Source organism: Cupressus sempervirens, chromosome 1, assembly GCF_028749045.1.
Source record: "Cupressus sempervirens isolate cs-2001-9-10 chromosome 1, ASM2874904v1, whole genome shotgun sequence".
Classification (NCBI taxonomy): domain Eukaryota; kingdom Viridiplantae; phylum Streptophyta; class Pinopsida; order Cupressales; family Cupressaceae; genus Cupressus; species Cupressus sempervirens.
The window spans coordinates 791,749,999-791,762,987 of NC_143118.1; the positions used below are offsets into that span (position 1 = coordinate 791,749,999).

The 12,989-nt window shown below is 36.2% G+C and overlaps 1 protein-coding gene across 5 annotated transcripts in view; it reads left to right on the plus strand.

Annotated features, from left to right (window-relative positions):
- The window catches only part of LOC149580246 (Tetratricopeptide repeat (TPR)-like superfamily protein), a 344,359-nt gene that overhangs the window by 64,707 nt on the left and 266,663 nt on the right, over window positions 1–12,989 (plus strand). The window lies entirely within an intron of this gene.

Here is a 12,989-nt window from a genome sequence, read left to right on the forward strand (position 1 = left end):
GTTCAAAATAAAGTTACTAAAATAGCAAGTCCAGAACTGAGACCCCCAAATCCTGCTGTCAACTTATGAGGGTCGTGATGATGAACTGACCAAGCCACCTGTAGGAACTGATCAACTTCGACTTCTCATTTTTTTGAGAAGCTTCATTTTGTTTCCTTTGCAGGGATTTTATATGTGCTCGGGCACGAATTTTTAGAAGATTTTACATCATGTCAGAGCCGAAGGTTTGAAGCATAATAACGGCGACAGCTAGGAGGTTGTGTTAAAGTACAAAGTTATTATTAGAAAGCAAGCAATGATCAGCTGGCATCACTTGAAGTGTGAGTTCATGTGCCGATTTGACGGAAGTAATTAACTGAAAAGACTAAAATGTCTTGTCAAATAAATCTTCGCATGGGCGTATTAATGATTTTGCATTGCCATATCTGTTCATAATCTTTCTCAAATCCTACACTTTAAGTACTCATTTTTCTTGCTTATTTTCTTAACTTGCTATTTTGGTGTCTAGAGCGCCAAGCTGGTAAGAGTTGAGCAAGAGTAATTTAGTAGTGCAATATCAGTGACTGCAAAGCAACCCTCCTTGTCCTTTTCATTCCTGGTTTCTTTTAAAGAATTTCAGCAGTTGTTTTTGTGGGTCTTTCTTTTTGTCAAGCAATCATGACCCTGTTTCGGCCTAAGCTCCCTAAACCTGAAAATCCCTGTTTGTTGAGCTTCCTGGTAGAAATTCGAGACACATTCCTGGTAAATGAATACCTAACTGGGCTAGTAGAAAGAACTAGAAATGCCCAAAGTGGAACCATAGCTCAGAAGCTAATCAATAGTGGATTGTTAGAAGCAGCAACCTTTCCACCTGCTATGGAATGCCTTGAATTGATAATAGAATGTAAGAATCATTATAACCCTCAGAGTAGGTAGTTAAAGAAAGTTTTAGGAGAAGTCTTGGCAAGAATTGATAGGTCAACAGTTGTGTCATCCTTGAAAATTCCTCACAAAGAGCCTTATGAACCTTGGACCTATGAAGAAGCAGAGCATGTGTATTGGAAGAATAAGAAGGATTATGACTCTGTGGTGGCGCAAAGTTGGCTTTTAAAACCAGCATCAAGAGGATCAAGGCTACCTAAGCCGCTGACCATTGAGCATTTTATTAAAGATGTTGTTGATATAGTATTCCTCTAAAATAAGGTGAAAGGAAATGAGCATGCTTTCCACTGGGAGAACTAGATGTACCTCTTCTTTCATTCAGGAAATTGTAGGAGGCGAGAAATTTATTGATTGTGCAGATTTAATAGCAGAGGGATTGCATAAAGGAATTCTGGGTCTAACTAATTTCATTCCTTTCTTCATGTCATCTTTCCTTATTTACATTCTAGCTATTTCAAAAGAGTGGGAAGGGCTTTCTCATGAACCGTGGACAGAGGATATGATGATCTATCAATACCATAAACATTTGCAGGCTAGAAAACCCTCTCAAGAATATAGGAGAATCAATGATGTGTTTTTAGGAAGGTTGGTATTTGAACTCAGTGGAAAAGAAACTTGCAGGCTTTCAGAGGAATCCATGCAAGCAATACAAACCTATGGTTGCTACTATATTCAATTTCCCAGGTTTTCCTATCTCAGAGTTGGAGCTTTTGATGGTGAACCTTTCAAGCTACCCCATTATTGTTTGGACAATGTTGTTCCACTGGAAATTTGCAGACAAATGATCATTGTTGAAAATTTGTCTGAAAGCACTAAGAAAACCCCTGCAATTCTTTTTCCTATAGAATTGGGTCATTACAGATGCCCAAATCTCAAGCATGCTATGATGGTAAAGGTGGAAATGTCTAACCTCTGTTTCAAACCTTATGTTGCTAGGAAGGGTTTGACTATGTAGGATTTGCTAAAGAAAATCTCAAAGTTGCATCCTCTTTTAGACATATTCCTCATTTAGAGGATTATTGGGCCAAATGCTCTAATTAATTAGAGGTTAGAAAAAGGTCATGGTCAAGAATGACTTTGGAACAGGTAAAGGCTTTCAAAATTAACATAAACATTGTTGGAGTGAAAGGCGATGAGAAAGAAGAGGTAATAGATCCCTGGTATATTAAACAAATTGAGTGCTTTCCCATTTCTGAATTAGATTGGAGCAAAAGGGAAGAAGATGATCTACATTCCCGAATGGTAGATGTGCTAAGGAGAACAGAGGAATGACTTAAAAAGAAGAAGAGTCAAGGAACCGTTGTCAAATTATCAAAGGAGTGTTCGAAAAGAGGAAAGAAATCTCCTCAAAAGCTAATCCTTTCCTTTGATTGTCGTGTAAATGATTCTATTGTAGGTGAACAAGAAGTTGAAGCTGAAGTGGTTATATCCAAAGTTTAGGCTCAAATTCAACCTAAGGTGGAGGTCATCAGAAGAGCTACTCGTTCAAGTACCAAAAACAAAAAGGACAAACACAATCCTAGAGGAGGGAAAGCCCTGATAGAGTTAGACTCCCCTGAAGCTGAACCTGAAGTAGAGAAAGTTCCTGTTAGTAGTATTTCAAGTATGCAGATGATCGGCAAAAAATAGTTGGAGATGAGAGTGTACCCATGGATACTCTCACTCTGACCAATACCTTCACTACGCTTGAGAAGAGTCCCATAGCACCAAAGTGGCTAAAAACCTCAGTTGTAAAAAAACGAACTATGGTGCCTTTATCCCTGACCATTGATGACTTGGTGAGCAAATGCCTAGGTAATTCTTCTAAAGTAAAGAAGGCTAAAACTGAATCCAGGATCGATTTTGATAAAGACATAGGGCATTGGGCATTGGTTGGCCGAGATCGCAAAATCACCTAAGGACAAACTTGAAGAAGACATGACTCCTCAAGACTATCAAGTGTCAAAGGTAGATTTGGGAAAAGCTAGCAAGGCAGTTGACATGAAGATATTTGAGGTTTCCAGTAAGAAAATTGTAGATCGAGTATGGAAGGATGCCTAAGATAAACAGGATATGAAGGAAACAATGAAGAATATGGCCCAATACATTAATGCTATCTTGCATCCAGAGCTGCAACCTCTTAATGAAATGTCTTCTATCATTGATGTTAAATCACCAGTGAACCAACAGTTTTTAGACAATCTGTAGAGGAGCAAGGTAGTCACCAAAACCTTCGAAGAATGGATTCATTTTGTCCAAGATGAGACAATAAAGAAGATAAATCTTCTAAACGAAGCCCGGAAGGAGACTACCGATATGATCAGGAAGATTGAATCAAATGTTGATGTTCATGAAAAAGAAAAGGCTCACCGGGTCAGAGAGGTTTCATGGATGAATAAAGTGTAGGATTATGGTTTGCAAAAGTTCCTTGCAGAATGACCAGCGACAGGTTTAGATGACAAAACCCTCTATGTGATCAAGGATTGCATTGAATGGAGGAATGAAGCTATCACACAAGGAATTTCAGAAATCAAGGATCTACTCAGTGGGCTTGATGACATTGATGACATCATCCAAGGTGATATGAAATGGTTTCATAAACAATGGGCTAAAGAAGGCAAAGATCCAGTTGCTCCCATTGAAGAGATTGTCAAAGAAATGCAAAAGTTCTTGGAGGTGAAAGAAAAGAAAATGCCGACTAAGCAAAGATTTTTCCAACGTAGCTCATGCGGAGGCCATGCTGATAATTAATCAGAAGCACCAAGAAATGCATGAAGCAAAGATCTCTGAACTTCATAAAGAATAGGAAGTTTGGAAACAAAGAATCACATATCTGGGTCTGCCACATCAATCAATTATCTTTGCCTTCACCAAGGCATACAAGAGCTGGAAATCAGGCAAAATTGCTGCTGCTGCTGTGGAGAAACCGTAGGATCCTGTGACACCTGGAGCTGTCTAGTTGGCAAAGATTGCCATATTTTAGTTTCTTTGCTTTGTCGTGCTTAAAACAATTAGCATAGTTAAGTAACTAAAAACTATTAATTCCTGGTGGGGTAATTTTGGATCATGGTTTTATCCAGCCCTTGAAAAGGATATATATGTAATAACTGGCTACGAAAAAGGGCCGACTCTTGGTAGATACAAGACAAGACTATTTTTGATTGAGTATCTATGCTTTGAATTCTAAGTAAGATTTTGGTGATAAGGAATATAAAATTCTGTTAGTTTTATAATTTGAGCTTTATCTAATAGATACTATTATCTATTTAGCTGTGATTTATTATTTGTGGAGATGAATTACATTTGAAAGTTTTTCTTACTTATCACAGATGAAATCTTATTTTGGAATTAGAAGAAACTGATGGAAGAAAGTAGAAGTCTTAATTAACTTTCATATTTAATAGATAATCATGTGGGTGATTGTTGTTATTAAATTTGAATGGTTTTTCCATCTACACATTCTTTTCATATTGATGAATTGATTGTTATAATTTTAAAAATATTTTCTTGAAAAATGCTCATGGGAAGGCTTTCCCTCAAAAAGAGGAATTAATGAATATCTTTTCAATTTGGTAGCTGCACCTTATAATATTGAGAAATAATATTAAGTAGAGAGTTTCATATTATTTTCTTGAGAACTCAATCAGTTGGTGTTAATTTAGTATTTTTTTTGAGAACTTTTGTCAGAGGAAAAACTGTTCACCAACAATACTTATCGCATTGGATGTAATTGCCACATCCTCATATTCATCCTCCCTACCCATGGAAGTAAACTCACCACCAACCACCAATATTTGAAGCTGAATAGGATCAGTGGCTGGTGTGGACTAAACATGCTCCAAATCCATGGTCACCTCATCCAACTATGAATGTGAATCTTGGAAAGCCAACTTAGTACACTTAAGAGAGTCCATAGTCACCTCAAGCTCATGGGTGAGCTCAACCTCTTCCTCTTTCCTTAACAATGTAATCCTTGTTAGCAACTAACTGTGAATAATTATGCTTCAAGACCCTGACAGCCTCTCAAAGTGCATGTACCTCTGCTAGGGAAATACTACTATCATTGTGCTCATTTGACATAGAAACACCCCAACCAGATGCAACTAACATATGACGAATGAAATCATAATGGTCAAGAGTGGAGCAGATGTCATTGTTACTCACCTTCAACTGGGTAGTCACATAATGACTTTGTAACCCCTGAATCCTATATAAGCTCTCTGCCTCACTAACTGCATTGTGATAGGAGAATGAATCTAAATTGCTCATCCTATGATTGCTAACATTGTGTGCGCTCCTGTCCTCGCACACGATGTTAACCAAGGTACAACTACTTGGTACCTCTACCAAAACCTCAACCAAAGAAGTGGAAGCCCTCACACTATCGAATTCCTCACATGTCTCAGCTTCCCCCTCAATAGTAAGTCCTTGTAGACATCGATCCTGAGACCCATCCACAAGATCCTCAGAGTCATCACCTAACATTTGGCAAGGAATATCAAACCCACAACAACTCATAGCATCCTTAAAGGGATCATTAGAGGTGCCCATACTATATGTATCCACAACTCATGACTGAACATCCACTGTTGTCACTTGACCTAGTAAACGTGACTCACTGTCATGCTGTGAATCAATAATGCCGAAGCCTTAACTAACCTCCACAAACTCTGCTGTAATACCCAGATCACTAACATCATAGTTGGGTGACTCCATACATGCATCAGTTCCACCAGAGGAAGCCACTGCCTCCTACCCTGAATCATCACTGGGACACCTATCACTGAAATTGGTGCTCACACTCTCAACACTATCTCCAATAACAATCCCCTCCTCAAGAGAGTCTAATGATTAGTGGTAACAACTATCTCACTAGCCTTTGCACTATCCACAACAACAATTCTAGAATCCTCACCCTATTGAAGCTCAGTGTTGCTATTCGCCAATGACACTAACACATCCATGTCTCTCTGTGGAAGGTCCATCATCAAGATTATAGATAAGACTAGTGTGTTTCGTACTAAACACAGGTACATCTGCATCATGAACAACTGCTGGAGAAAACTCAAGCCTTCTACTCTGCACCCTCGGTGTCAGTCTACTAAAAATGGAAACCATGTATCTTGTTGCCCTATCTACCCTTACAAGATTTGATAGTCTCGCCTGCATTTCTTCTGATGAAGCTTAAGTATATCCATACTCTCCCTCAAATTATTTGTTTTCTCCTTGTATTCCACATTGTTTCGCCGGCTCCTAGAACTACTAGTCCTCTTGTGCTTGTCCATAGCTAGAAAAGGCGAGAGTGCTGGTCACTCAAATAAAAACAACAGATCCAAATAGTAAATATTTTCCTACCCCACAGGATGGCCGAAATAGCTCTGATACCACTCTAGTAACCCTTGTTGGCTCTAGCTTGAACAAACACTAATTTCCTTATTTATTTAGTTACTTGACATATTGTCAAACACTTTGCAAGCAAGCTCAATAACACTGAAATTAGTTAAAACCATGTATACTGCCTACGTTGATAGATTGCAAGTGCATATATCTTCCATTTTGCTTGTGTACAATACTTGTGTTTAATACTTTAGACTTTTTTGAGAAATATTGATAATTCTTAAAAAGTGATACAAAGTTGAATATATGATTTGTAAGAAATAACAATCTTTATTTACTCAGTTCTGATTTTGCATAATTGTTAATTGTATAGAAGAAATTACATAAATTAAATATTGCTATCTCTTTGAGCTTGTGTAACAACCACTTTTCCTAAGTCTCAACTAACAACTAACATATCAAAGACAATATAGTTATTACTTCATTTTCATAGGAAAACAATTATATCAATTACGTTCATGTGAATGAGATTCACAGTTTCAATCAATTAAACAGAAATTTCATAACAAACAATTGAAAACATCATCAATGAAATTACTATGGAAATTAAAATCTACATAACATGAAATTCGAAACCGAAATCAATCTAGGAATGCTTCTACAAAGCTCACGTTAGTCCACAAATACCACTTAGGATTAAATGATGATTATCATCAAATACCACTATATCAATTAGGGCATCAAATATCATTGGATCATTTAGGGCATCACATACAACTATATCAATTAGGGCATCCATTATCATCGGATCATTTAGGGCATCACATACCACTGTATCAATTAGGGCAATACATTCAGTTAGGAAAATACGCTCATTCATTATTTAAATAGATAGAAGATTGAAATAACAATCCATCAAATAAACCTATTTCTTGCATATAGATACATATTTCATGTCCAATTGGAAGATCAACCAATCTAACTGGTTGCCAAATTACATTGACAATAAAAGTTGCTTTCATTTAAAGAAATAATTGAAATGATGATCCAACTCAATCCATCTTATCTTCTACGTGAATAAACATCATAAAAGTAAAATACCTATTACCAATAAATGTTTGAATGCTTAACTTATCTTTGTGTGATGCACGTCTTGACATCTTGAGTAGAGAAGAAACATTGTCAGAGGCTTAACCTCCCAATCACGGACTTTAAACTTATCCCCACACTTTCTTTAACTAGAAAGGCCCTCCCTACCCAAAATAGACATGGAACACCTTGTTAGGCACTGAGCATCCTGGTACTTAATTACACCACTTGACTTGACAACAGAGAATAAATTGGACATTGATGAGCTATTAAATAATATATATATTTGTTATTTCACATCTGATTTTGTTTCCATGTTGCTGTAGATTTCTTTCTCACCTCTTCACCTTTGCCTTGGCCGTACAGCTAGGTGAGACACAGGTGTTTAAATCTCAGAGTAAACCAACTCATTCTACTGATCCTCAGCTGGTGTAAGAATATTACATGTTTCAGTATATCATAGCTTTTATGACTTGAGGAAAAATAATCTTAAGGCTTCGATTCTGACATACAACAGTAAAATAAAGATGTGTAATTATATCATGAACAGTTTGTCTTGACCTAGCATGAGAAGTTCTGATTTATTGAGAACCTATCCGGTGATATCAAACAAGATGAAGCACAAGATTTCATGGAAATGTACCTTACTGCCGTAAATACAAATGCAGTAGTAATTGATAAAATAAATTATATTTCAATCGGATATGGGAAGCCGACCATATAACTCGGTAAGTTTTGAAGATAAATGAGCCTTGACTGGACGCTATCAACCAATTCCTTCATGGGAGTAATTCTGAATGCAAATCTCAGAGTGATTATCAATCATGACTTTCAGCAAAGGTAATAATGAAAAGGAAATAATGTGACAAAATTTGTAGAGGTAAATCGTGAGGAAGAAGAATTCAATTCACATGTTCTTAATTTCTCACGTCTTTCATAAATAAGAGGCATTCGAAGATAGCAAGCCATAACTCATGAACGATTTAAAAGATTTGCTTTCTTGATTCATCGATATCATATGCCAAGTGTACATTTCGGCTTTTTAGAAGGAATTAAATAAATATGGAGAAGAACTTGAAGGTCATAATTCAAAAGGATTATTTATAAGCATATTCATTTACTTGCACATAAATATATTTTATTAAGATGACACCATATTAAATATTTATCCAAGGTTGTACCTTTTAAATATGTATATCTAAATACACGTTTCATCTAGAAGATTATTTTATCTTCTTGTACACACATTTAAATGTACGTATTAAATAGATAAAATCTTGTATAAAAATAATACTATGGTGTCACCTTTATTTTTATATCTATGTGCACGTACATAAATATGTATCGTAATGAAGTGATAGAAATGCCAACCATAAGCCATTAAAGGTATGTACTTTGATTTGATAAAATGTTTAATGTTTTAAAGATTATCTAATAGGTCATGCATGTCTAATGTGTGTATCCTTTTATGCAGTCGCTAGATCCTCACTCATGGTGATTCAAGATTCATTACCATTTGCCCAATGATGGTGATGCTCCTACGCCCAATTCTTTTTTGACAATGCTTCCACCCTTTTGACGTACTCTTTACAAGGAAATTCTTCATAGTTAAATCATATTACCATAATAAGTTACTAATCATAAATGACCATAACGGCTAATCGCCTTTTCAAATGTTTACCGTATGTGGTAAAAGAGTACTTAATGCATGTAGTATAGTAAGATATAACACAGAACAAATACTTTATTCATATACGTAGTATGCACTTCAATGCTTACAATATGATTATGCTCATTACAATGATTTTGATGATTCCAAAGTCCCTTTCGGACAGTTTACATATACTTTTTCGAAGGGGTAACTCAACCGTCACGTGCCCGTTCCGATACAATTCTACCCGTTGGCTACAATATAGAATTTACGGATAACATCATCCCCCCAAAAAGTAAAGTTGTCTTTGGACGACAATTACAAAATATCTGAGACAGATTAACAAAATAGAATACACTAATTGTGACTAACTATAACGGGGTAGATCTTTTTTCGTCACACCACTTTCACATTCGTCCTGTGCCTGCACCAAACTGGTCTCCAAAACATGTTGCATCTGTAGCCTCTATTAACACAATACTCTCCTTAGCCAAGTTGACCTTGATAGCCACCCGTGCCGCCTTCTCTGCTTCCAACGCTTGGGTACACTGAGCCAAGTGTCGCTCTATTGCCTCCAACTGGATGATTAGCTCCTCTCGAGCTCTCTATGCATCCACCAAGACAGCCTCACATCCAACACCTACTCTGAGTGCCTCAAAGTGTAGCACATCTCTCCAAAGGCTTGCTCCAGTGCTCTCTCCAACTTTGGCACACAGACACTCCATGCTTGCAGCAGCTCCAAGTCTCATCAACTGGTTACACTTCCCATGACTGATAACTGAACTGACTGGGGGTCTAGGGGGCAACGTCCTCAGAGGGGTTGAGGGGCAGCACCCCCGCCGCCAAGACCAAATTAACACTCAAACTCACACAAAATTCCATGGAATACACCATTTTTGTTATTTTCTTCTGATCCCATACTCTTCCTGCCAACCGCTTATGTTTTACTACCTATTTATGTCTTTCCCTTCCCTTCGGTATCATACGTTATTCATTATGGACTGTTTTGATTTGTCATCGTTTTTTTTACAGCTCTTGTTTCCTGAAGAGTACAACTCCTTCCTTTATTTCTTTCTATTGTATGGCTACAATTTGTCTTTCGCCTGAGTGTGTACGGTTAGGACCTCTCTGCCTATTGTGCTAAAATTAAAACTTCTTGTGCTGTGCGTATTTCATCCTTATCCTTTATCTTATTTCTATCCTTGTTAAGCAAATTTAGCATTAATCTTCATAACATTTCTTTCGTTCCAGGTTCGACTAGCAACGGCGCCAAATGTTTACCGTACAAGGTAAAAGAGTACTTAACGCATGTAGTATAGATATAATGCAAACAGATACTTTATTCATATATGTAATATGCACTTCAATGTTTACAATCTGATTATGCTCATTACAATGATTCTGATGATTCCAAAGTCCCTTCTAGACAGTGTACATATACTTTCCCGAAGGGGTGACTCAACCGTCATGCGCCCGTTCGGATACAATTCTACCCGTTGGTTACAATATAGAATTTACGGACAACATCAATTCCATGAATTCATGATAAATAATCAACTAGAATTTTATTTTCACATGAAATTATAACAACTAATCATCTTACCATTTCGTAGGAGTATAACAAATTTTAATTGTCAACTGATTTCATGTGAACCTCAATGGCTATATGCTAAGTCACAAGGTTCGAGTTTGAATTCGAATGCGACAACCATGAAGTTCGGATGAAGTTCGTGAGGTCAAAAAAATTCGACATAAAATTCGCCTCATATATATATATATATAGTTATAGTTATAGTAATTGTAATTATAGTAAATTTATGAATAATAATAGCTGAACATACAAAATATTAATATTTAATAAAATACATAAACAAAATATACATGAAACATTAATGTTTTCCTAATAAAAAGATTTAAAAAAAATATTTTGCTATTGATAAAAGAAAAATATTAATATTTTACTAAAAAAATACATAACCAAAAATATATATTAAATATTATTTTTTTTCTAATATAAATATATATATATATATATATATATATATATTTTACTATTGATAAAGAAATAAAAAATACATACATAATAATAACAATATAAACTACATTATAATAGCAATATAAACAAAATTATTAGCCGATAGGAAACATCAAATGAAATAAAAAGTTCAGAAATGACGGCGGGGGCTTGTTCATCGCTGCTGAAGATCCAAAACCTGGGAAAAAACATTTGTTTAAGTCCAAATAAGACGGAAGAGTAATTGCAGAGTACAGTCAATGGCGGGTTCGGGAGGAAATTCGTGAAACCACCCTCTTTCCTGTTTGTGCGTCGGCTAAAACCCTCGCTCTTTCCCGTTCACATGTTAGACAAAGCAGTCGACAGTGAGAAAATTTAAAGTAAACCAAATACAGTTGTTTTAACACAAATTTGTTACGAATTTTATCGAACTTTTTTGAACCCCTAAATATGCGACGGATTTCGAACTTCATCATTGAAGTTCGCCGAACCCTGTGACTTAGGCTATATGAATATTTTAAATTGGGTAAAAAATTGGGATGTAACAGCTTGGATGATGTACTGAGCAATAATGCAATAACTACCCTGTTGTACTCCAACTCCTCAAGTGTTATAGTCAATCTTCCTCAATAACCACTTGAAATTGTTGCAAGAGATCACAACCTCCAACAAATCAAACGCTAGCTCCTAATTCTGGTCACAGGCGTCTAATCTTCAATCTCAGGGCCTTAAGCTCCAAATGTAGGCCTTAAATTGTTAATCATAGGCCTTTATTTTTCTCGTTGCATGTCCTCCAAGGTGGTTGCAGCCTGTTTAGGAGGCAAATTGCTACCTAAAATGGTAACGACAACCTCTAAATTTGTAGGACAAACTCCCAATCATGGATGTAGGAGCATACAAATCATACACAACCTTCAATTTGATTCCCAAATTTTAGACTTGACCACTTGTTTTATCAAACTTCTCAATTATAGTAAACACAAGACAGAAACAATTACAATTTTCTTTACCTGAGCAGAAAATTGCAAGATAAACTCCAAAATCAAAACCCTTATATTTCATAAAGGGCACAAAAATCATCAACCTTAGAAATCCTCACCAAGACAACAAAGCAAATAGACAATTGGATGGCTTTTCCATCACAATGGGCTCATATTTATAACACCAAATGGCACTAAGCTTCTTCATCACACTTTTCACTTAAGAAGCGCCATCAACACAACACCATTTTATAACATTAAATATTATAAAGTGCCATTATAATAATGAAGCCTTAATAATTAATTAATAAATATGCACCCGTGGGATAAATAGCTTCGGGCAATGCAGGTGATGGCCAACAGCCAGCACCACCAACTGCACTGCCAAGTATGTCAACTGCCCAAAATAGACCCACTGAAAATAGCAAGTTCACAATGGAGACCCCCAAATCCTACTGTTAGTTCATGAGGGTTGCAATGATGAACTAACCAAGCCAGCTGTGGGAACCTACTAAAAATGGGGACATTACAAATGCACTTATATAGCCTCCATAATTTGGGCCATAAAAATTATGAATTTACAGATTATAATACACTCCATCAGATAATCTTCATGCTCAATCACCTCAGCATCCATGCTGATTTCTGGGACTACATTAGATGCTCTTACAGCTTTTATAACTTGTCATACGTAACTTCTTGACTTGGGTGCCTATTTTGGAATATTTAAACCAATTCAAAGATGCTTTATGTATAAGAGCATTTGTATGTCATTTCGCAGCTCTATTGAGCCCTTATGGAGCTCTTTGAAATGCATCCTAGAATTGTGATTTCTTAAAAGAAGGCTAGGAGCTATGACCTCACCAAGTTGTGGTGTGAAAAATAAATATTTTTGTAGATTTTAAATGATCAGTAAATCAGAACATTAGGATGCCAGATCGAGATGCTTTTCTCAAAAAGAGGATGGTATCACATTGTTGAATATAAATTTGAACTAGTTCCTTCTTTTTATTAATTA